The sequence below is a fragment of the Limulus polyphemus genome, unplaced genomic scaffold (assembly GCF_000517525.1).
Source record: "Limulus polyphemus unplaced genomic scaffold, Limulus_polyphemus-2.1.2 Scaffold1475, whole genome shotgun sequence".
Classification (NCBI taxonomy): Eukaryota; Metazoa; Arthropoda; class Merostomata; order Xiphosura; family Limulidae; genus Limulus; species Limulus polyphemus.
Window position 1 is genome coordinate 46,221 of NW_013667085.1, and position 8,460 is coordinate 54,680.

Genomic DNA, 8,460 nt, shown 5'->3' on the forward strand with positions numbered 1-8,460 from the left:
CGGGTATCGAAACCCGGATTCTAGTGTTGTAAGTCCGCAGACATATTGCTGTGCCACTGGGGGGCCATATAATAATATAACTTAAATATGTTTTATTGAGACACCAGTCCACGGAAGGTCCTATGAAAAAAGGCCATACTTATTTTCAACATAACAAACTTCATAAAAATCCATGCCTTCTCCAGCAATAAAAACAAAAACACTTTAGCCGTTGCACGTATGATTGAAGCAGTGAAATATATTGTGTGAAACTGTTGTTTATTAGCTTACACCATAATAAGTGAAGACATGATAGACTCCGTGGTTTTATTAGTGGTCCTCATGAACACATTCAGCTTTTTAGTGATGGATTCCTAACTTTGTGAATTTCACTTATCAGATAAAGCCAAAATGGATCACCTTATATTACACAAATGAAATACAATGTACACCTGATGATTCCATTGGTGATGTTTGAGCTATCCTGAATTTCGAGGTTTTACTCAATTTCTGTTCAAATTGCAGTATACTCACTTGCCAGTATATGTGTGTTATATGAAGATACCATGGATTTCTGCCGTCTTGTAATATTATAACATTTATTCTGAATTTATTATTTGTTCTGTATGCAAGCAGATTTCACATAATACATGGTCGAAAAAATCGTTAAGTTGAGTTCATTCTAAAGCTTTGATAAATTGTTTAGGCAAAGTTTCATAACCCCAAAGCTGTTCTTTGATATGAGTAATACCTGTTACTGCCCATATAGGTTAGCTTGGCCTACGTTGTAATTAAAATGACCAGTGACGTGATTAGAGCAAGTCATCCTGGGTAAATGCGAGGTTTCTTGCTACTAAGAGACGTGGCTTTTGGTCAATCTGGTTTGGAACATCTATAAAATGATATCATTTGAATGATATTTTATAGAACCGGGTATTCAGTCCTGTCATTCAGTGAACATGATCATCCCCTATAAGTAATAGTAAGTACAGATACTGTTTAGTGTTCAATAAATACTGTTCATTATGTATTACACTTTTTGTTCCGTATCGAAACTTCATTTTACATCGATCCAGTTAGTAATAGTTTTAGTACTACTCCGTAATCAATATCTTGAGCAAAGCTTCTGTTCTCTAGTGGATCTATATGGTGTAGCTTTGAAGTTATGTTTACTCTTGGTAAATCTCAGTACCGTTACAACTATTCTTATTTAAATTTATTTTGCTATAAGGCGTGGTTATTTAACTTGCTTCTCATATTACGCTTTTTTCTTTGCGTATATCTGTTTATTTAGTTTGCCACCAAGTATGATTCTATGCTTCTGTTTTATTCAGTTTGTACAACATTTTAACTTGCGAGTTCTGACCCGTTTTTCTAAAGTATTTTGTGTAAGATCTGTTATGATCGTGATATAACTTCATTTCTACTACAGTTTTCAATTGTCCAATGAGTTAGATTTTGGCTATCTATCAATTTTCAGCTTACTTTTGCTTCAGTTTACATACAGTTGTTCAAAATACAAGATGGTTTCCTGTAAATTTAACTGGTAAAGTATTTTTTAAATTTCATTCATTTTTTCTTAACCTTGCTAATTACTGCAAAAATAATAAGTGTATATACATGATACACTGTTTTGTCCAACCAACAATTACATTTCATAATACATTGTTTCCGTTCTTTATTGTATTAGTTCTCAATAGTTTGTTGTTGTTTTTTTTTCTGTGTGGTCGTTCCATCTGTGCCTTCTTTCTTGGTCAAATTAAACTAGATAAAACTATAGTTAACATACCTCTGAAAATACAGTTTAAAGACAGCTTAAATGGGTAACGATGAAACTTTATTACAAGTTTAATACAGTAATAACATGATTAAATTTGTAATAAAGTTTTCTTCGTCGCCCATTCAACCCCACTCTGAACTTTATTAGCTTCAAAGTGAGTTCCTTGTTATCAAATTATAACTCTGAAAATCTCCCGTTTATTGCTGTAATAATTTACTTGGCAGAAATTCTATACAAAAATGCCACAACTGTAGATGGCAGCACAGCATCGGAAGGACGTGGTCCCATAAGAGATCACAACAAATTTACAACTTTCCACCAATTACGGTTTTTTAAAAAACACAAGCGTCGACCTTGAATGGATAATACCAATAAAATAATTTCAGGCAGTGACCTAATGCGTAAAATAAATTGTAAATGGTAATATAAAGGTCATATTACTTCTTATCTAGATTTATTTCTTCCTCAAAGCAGCACTGTTACGAACATCGTGCCAAATGATTTTTTTATGGTGGAACCTATACTTATACCTTTTTTACATGAAAAATTAGCTGTATTTAGATCAATGGCGGGAATATGTATAAATATTCTACAATATAAACATCATCACAATATTTTACTGTGTCCTAAAGCAAAACAGTAAAATATTGGTGTGAAATAAACCAATGTGAAAGCTCATATATTTTATACTACAGTATTTCTGTTCTTAAGCTTATTTTACACGAGCTTCTTTAGGCAGTTGGCAAATAGATATGATCTCTATACATTGATTACACAAACATAAAAGACATACACACACCTACCTCATGTAGCTCTTCAAGGGTTCGGCAAGAGTAATTTGGAAGTACAAACCAATTATATATACAGCTACGACGTCAGGAGCCAGTGTCCAACATCTTAGTTAAAAGATTGGTTAGGTTGTGAAACAAAGTAGTGACGTGTGTAAAACATTGGAAAGAAGCAAAACAAAATCTCACATAGAAAACAAATGGTTGATTAGATATCAATATAGCATATTAAAGCTGCGATTACCTCATACAGTTAAAAATATATATACAGTATTTGAAGTGGTTGAAGGTAATGTTACCCATACTTATATGCAGTCATCTTTCTAGATTTTTTAGAATCGATATGTTCAAAAATTACTACCGAACACTTTGATTAGATCGAAATCAAAATTATATATGATTTTTTATATTAAAAATGTATTTGTATTCAACTCCAATCGTACTTCGTAATTGCACGACAGACGCACCTTATATATGATATATAATGTTGTTTGTTTTTTATAACAGAGAAAGAGGTGAAGTTAAAAGTTAGTGTTATTCTCCTCATTGTTTATCTAATTGTCTTCTATATCTTTATGGAACTCTTTCCCTCATGATTTGTTGCTTTGACTTTAACCTTGACGTCCTGTTAGCACAGTTGTAGCCAAACCCCGTGTACGTTAGACCAAGTTAGCAGAAAAAATAACAATTTTTGTAGGTGATTGCTTCGATCTGTTCCTTTCTATATACACATCTCACGATTTTAGACTGGAAAAGTCAGTTAATAAAAACTTTAAAAAAAAGAAAGAAAAATAAACATACAGTGGCTTTTATAATCCTGAGTTTTTGTATATTTAATGGTCGTTTCTAGTTACATCTATTATTATGTACTAGACTTAACCGACTTTAGATGTCAATCATCATTCTCCTGAAGACAAAAATACAAACATGGGTTTTGATACGTGAAAACCGTTTTTATTAATAAAATGTCTTTATTCAGATTGTTGTTTATTTATCTTTTGAAAGACATTCGGCTTTAATGTTTTTCTTTAGTCTACGAAAATCTATTTCAACAGAGAAAATTAAAAGTAATTATTACAAAGAACTATTAAGTCTTCATGCCAGAGAATTGTGAAAATGACGTTCTTCTTTAGATATGCTAAAATATTAGATGTTATTTGCTCTTTCTGGCTGTAACGGTGTTTCTTGTAATTGTGCTTGTAATTTCTTTTTCATCACAGTGTTATTGTAAGAACTCAAGACTGCGTCACCAGGTTAAAACATACAATAGAGATTCTTGAAGAAACTCAAACCCGAAAAAGCTTCTCATGACAGAAGTCATTCCAGCCTAAGCATCTTGTTAAATTTTAGTTACAGAAAAACTAAGCAAATTATACACTAATTCATCAACAGAAAGAAAACACCTACGAGAACTACAAAATCTGATTTAACAAACAATGATACAATAAATATTTAAAATGAAGTAACTTGGATAGAAATATAATAAAACCCCATTCGTGATCTTTTTTTTTTTAACTCGGCTGCTATTTGTAGCATGGATCCCTAAGTTCTAGTAACACACATGCCAGAAAGCATCATCTAAAAAGTTATTCAACTTTACGGCCTTTAGTCGCCAAAGTAATGAAATAGGATAAGTTCAGTTCTAGTTCTCCTTCTGTTTAAACGATCCTGCACTAGCAGCTGTATAGCAAGGAGAGTCACATTTTCTGCTTCACTCAAGCATTTTACTTCAGAAATCCACCAAAACCAAGAAGAACTTCACGTGAAACTGCAAAGACGTCGTGACACTAGTCTACAATAAACAACAGCAGTTTATCTAAACAAGCCTTTGCTTCAAACTCCTGAATGATGATACTTTCAGTGTCTCTAAGCTTCTTGAAAATACATAAAACGTCTCTCTGAGGGCTAGCAAGATGTAGTATTCTAACCTTGCAAACAGTTCGCCCCCCCCCCCCACTCGATGTTGACTACTTACTATCAAGTTCCTTATTCTAACAGATTTCCTGCGAAAAGGATTTGAGAAAATTACCCCCCTCCCCCTGTAATCACTAGCTGATAAATTTAACTTCTGAGAATTGGGTTACAGTTCTGGCCGCTTCTTTGTTTTGCTGTCATTCCTTATTTCCTGCACAATGGCACCGATTTTTTCTATCTTAGCCATAATTCTTCACTACTATAGAGGGTTCAGTAAGTGCTACTGTGGTCCTACTTGGACAACCCAATGTTCTTACGTCTGCGAAGATCTCCAAGACATATTTAACTGTTTTCAGCCAAAACTTTACCATAAATTGTATATACACATCTACAGTTTGACCAGTATCTCATCAGTCAGTTTTACTATATAATTAATCCAAAACATTCAAAGTCTTGGTCAAAAGAGTTTTGCTTATGCTTTCAGTAGCCTCAGCTGTGGTGGTTTGCTGCTGATATTTTGAACCTGAACGCCAACTTAAGCAACACATAGACTAAACGACTACGTCTGAGACCTCAGGGTTCAAGTATAGCTGTCCTTAATTTCAAATTATTGACCAGAGGGAGAGAAACCAGTCAGATTCCAACGCTTACACAGTTATTTTTCACTGTAAAGCGGATGTAAATTTTTATAACGCTGAAAGCACGGAGCGTATTCAGGGACATATCGCAGGTTTAAACTTCGAACTTTCCGATCCAAGAACCTCGAAACAAGACACGCCCGGCCCTTCTTTCTAGGTGCATGTAACTAGTCCAAAATTCTGTGCTACATTCTGAGTGATTTCCAGCACAAGAAACGCACCATTTCGCACTTCAACTTAATGCTTCCTTGAAATAACTCACGTTTTTACTGAGCTTGGTGATGGTTTTTCCATGCAAGACACTTCACATGATCGATTCTAGAAAGACTGAAACCGAGAATTTCACGATGATTATTTTACTAAAAAAGTAGGTTTCGCATAGCGTTTCACACCACAACTTGCATATACATTTTTTCAGTACCTAGTATATAAGCATATTTAGCCAGAAGTGAATTTGTCTTTATAACACCAACAAATTCTGAGTATAAGACCAAACATTTGCTCACTGAATTGAAAACTCTGAAGAAATGTCTAGTTCCATTCCAAACTCGTCAACATGTTTTATCCCCGCCTAGTTCAGTGTATTCCTGTTGATACACAAAACCAAAAACAAAATGGATGTCTAATATTACCACAAGATCAAAGTTTGTATTCAGGAGTTCAAAAACCGCCACAATCGTAATACAGCAGTCACACACTAAGTCAAGCTGTTTTTTTTTCATTTACATGTGATCAATATTTCCAATTATTTGGTAATCTATATATATATATATATATATATATATGCTCAAATGTCTCTCTGTGGGTCTGTTCCTTATGCACGGCCACATCTTTAAAGCTACAAACTCCAAACTCGGGGTACAGATATAGCTTTGTGCGAAAAGTAACATGGGCTAAGTGCCCGCAGCCTCAGAGACTGTTTTGAGGCTGCAAATATAGTCAAAATGACCAATATATCATTTTTTGGCAAATGCCACATCTTCTAAAACTCCAAACTCGGGGTATAGATACAACTTTGTGCGGGAAGTAACATGGGCTATGTGGCCACGTCCTAAGAGGCAAAAGTAACCAATATAGCAATTTTTGGAAATCACAACCACTAACTGGTTTCAAACTGAAAAGGCGGATTTTTTGGTAATGTATGATCAAGAAGGATATTTTTTACGCTTTTTTCTCCATGTGAAGACTTCTAATCATTCTACCCATGACCAATCACGTGTTAAAACGATTTAAAATCTTCATGGAGCCTTCATTTGTTTCTCTGCTCAGAATCTTTTCTCCTGATACCAAAACAAAAAAATTGTGTACAAAGAAGCTTTAAAGTAGATCAATAAATTAGCATGTAATTAAATCAGTTAAAGCCATTTTCATCCGAGCAATGCCAGATACTCTGCTAGTAATGTATGATTACAGCAACACCATACAAAGAAAGTTTTTTTTTGTAGAGTACTGACAACCAACATGGAAGATTTATGTATACCTCAATTTGTTCATTAAAAATATTACATAAATAAACAAGTGAATTAGATTACACAACAAAAGTACATTACTATCATTATGCAATTTACTGAACATAAAAATAATTAGATAAACTTATCTAAACAATTTCCCAAAGTAATATTTCCTTTTTTCTGTCAATCATATGTGCTTTGAAATTTCATTATTTTATGGGTTTTAATTAATTGTTTCATATTTCAAGTTATTTCTCAGTGATAAGTCAAAGTGTACAAGCAATAATTCACTACAATCCATTTTTCTATTCAATTTCAATGAACACATCTTTGCATGTATATTTTATTCTGTAATTAAGTGAATAACCATATTAGAAAAATACAATAAAATTTTGCCATTATGGATTAAGTAGTTTTCCTGTAATTTATCAAGAATTTGTTTATTATGTGGTTTAACCAAATGAATAATTTTAAAACAATGTTGGTATTCCAACTGAACAACTTAAGCATATTGTTATAAGCTATGCTTTTATTGTTATAATTCAGATATTAGAGAAAGCTGCAGGTTTTACTGATGACATTCATATTAAAAGGTTTAATAAAATAAGCCTAGAACACACAGAAAGTTATAATAATGTGACCAAGTACATTAAATATGTGAAATAGATAAGAGAGTGTAGAATTTTTCAAGACAGTATTGTGGTTACTTCGTACAAGTTGACCTGATAGTAATACAGGTGAATATTCTTGTAAAAGGTGCCAAAATTTTAATAAGTTTTTATTTTAAGAAAGTTGATTTGACTTTACGTTAGTTCTAGCATTTTTAGAGTTTTGAATGTCATTTGTAACATAAACCTACAACAATTTACGACAGTGTTCAAGCTTATAGATTCATTAAAAGAAGAAATAAACTAATTTGTGAGTTTAAATGGACTGGACATTGAATTATTTTCACCAGACAATTTAAGAGAACCTGCCAATGATAACATAAACCTACAACAATTTACGACAGTGTTCAAGCTTATAGATACATTAAAAGAAGAAATAAACTAATTTGTGAGTTTAAATGGCCTGGACATTGAATTATTTTCACCAGACAATTTAAGAGAACCTGCCAATGATAGAAAAATGCTTCTACACTAGGTGTCATATGTGGGGTATTTTTTTGGTGAAAATAAAATAACACTGACTAAATTTCAACTGTTTAAGATGATGACCATGAAATCAAAGAGTGAGAGTGATGAAATTTTTAAGAAAAGATCAAAAATAATGAGACAGAAAATTAGAAGAAAACCAGGAAAAATGGGACAGATGATTATAAAAACTTGACAGGAATTTAAAGAAGTTAATAGAAAGATGCCTAGAATTTAAATAATTAAAATCAAAAATATGTCTGATTGAAGACAAAATCAATGAAAGTGCAGGGGACATATGGAGGAATTGCATCAAGTTTGAAAAAATGCAGGATATCAAAGAAATACAGCAAGGGTGTAATGACAAAAGTACAATAAAAAGACATCAATGATGTAGAAAAGCATATCAGTGACAGAATAAGAGCTCTTGAAAATGAATTATTAAATGAGAAGATTAAATCCTCTGCACCTCTTTCTGCATTTGCTCAGATGTTCCAACCTAAAACCCTGTCTATACAAGATAATGGAACAGTAGAACTTATTTGGTCTACATCTATTACCACCAATCAGTGCTGTGTCATCTCTAACTGAAGGACCTTCCTAGACTACTCCAGTCATGACACTACTAAATCCATTTCTGGAACTTAGCTGGGCAGCACAACATTGGCCAATAGAGAAACAAATGGAACCATGATGGGAAAGTATCTTGGGAGTCATACCAGGATCAGTTTGAAATCATTTACAGAGTGAATGGTTGGAATACTGAAAAACAACCAT

At 33.0% G+C, this 8,460-nt stretch overlaps 1 protein-coding gene across 1 annotated transcript in view; it reads right to left on the minus strand.

Annotated features, from left to right (window-relative positions):
• The window catches only part of LOC106463759 (protein trapped in endoderm-1-like), a 34,947-nt gene extending 32,366 nt beyond the window's left edge, over positions 1 to 2,581 (minus strand). The window contains exon 1 of the mRNA XM_022391341.1: positions 2,563 to 2,581. The gene's annotated coding sequence lies outside the window, so the exon portion shown is untranslated. The remainder of the gene's footprint in view (positions 1 to 2,562) is intronic.
• Between the last annotated feature and the right edge of the window lie 5,879 nt (positions 2,582 to 8,460).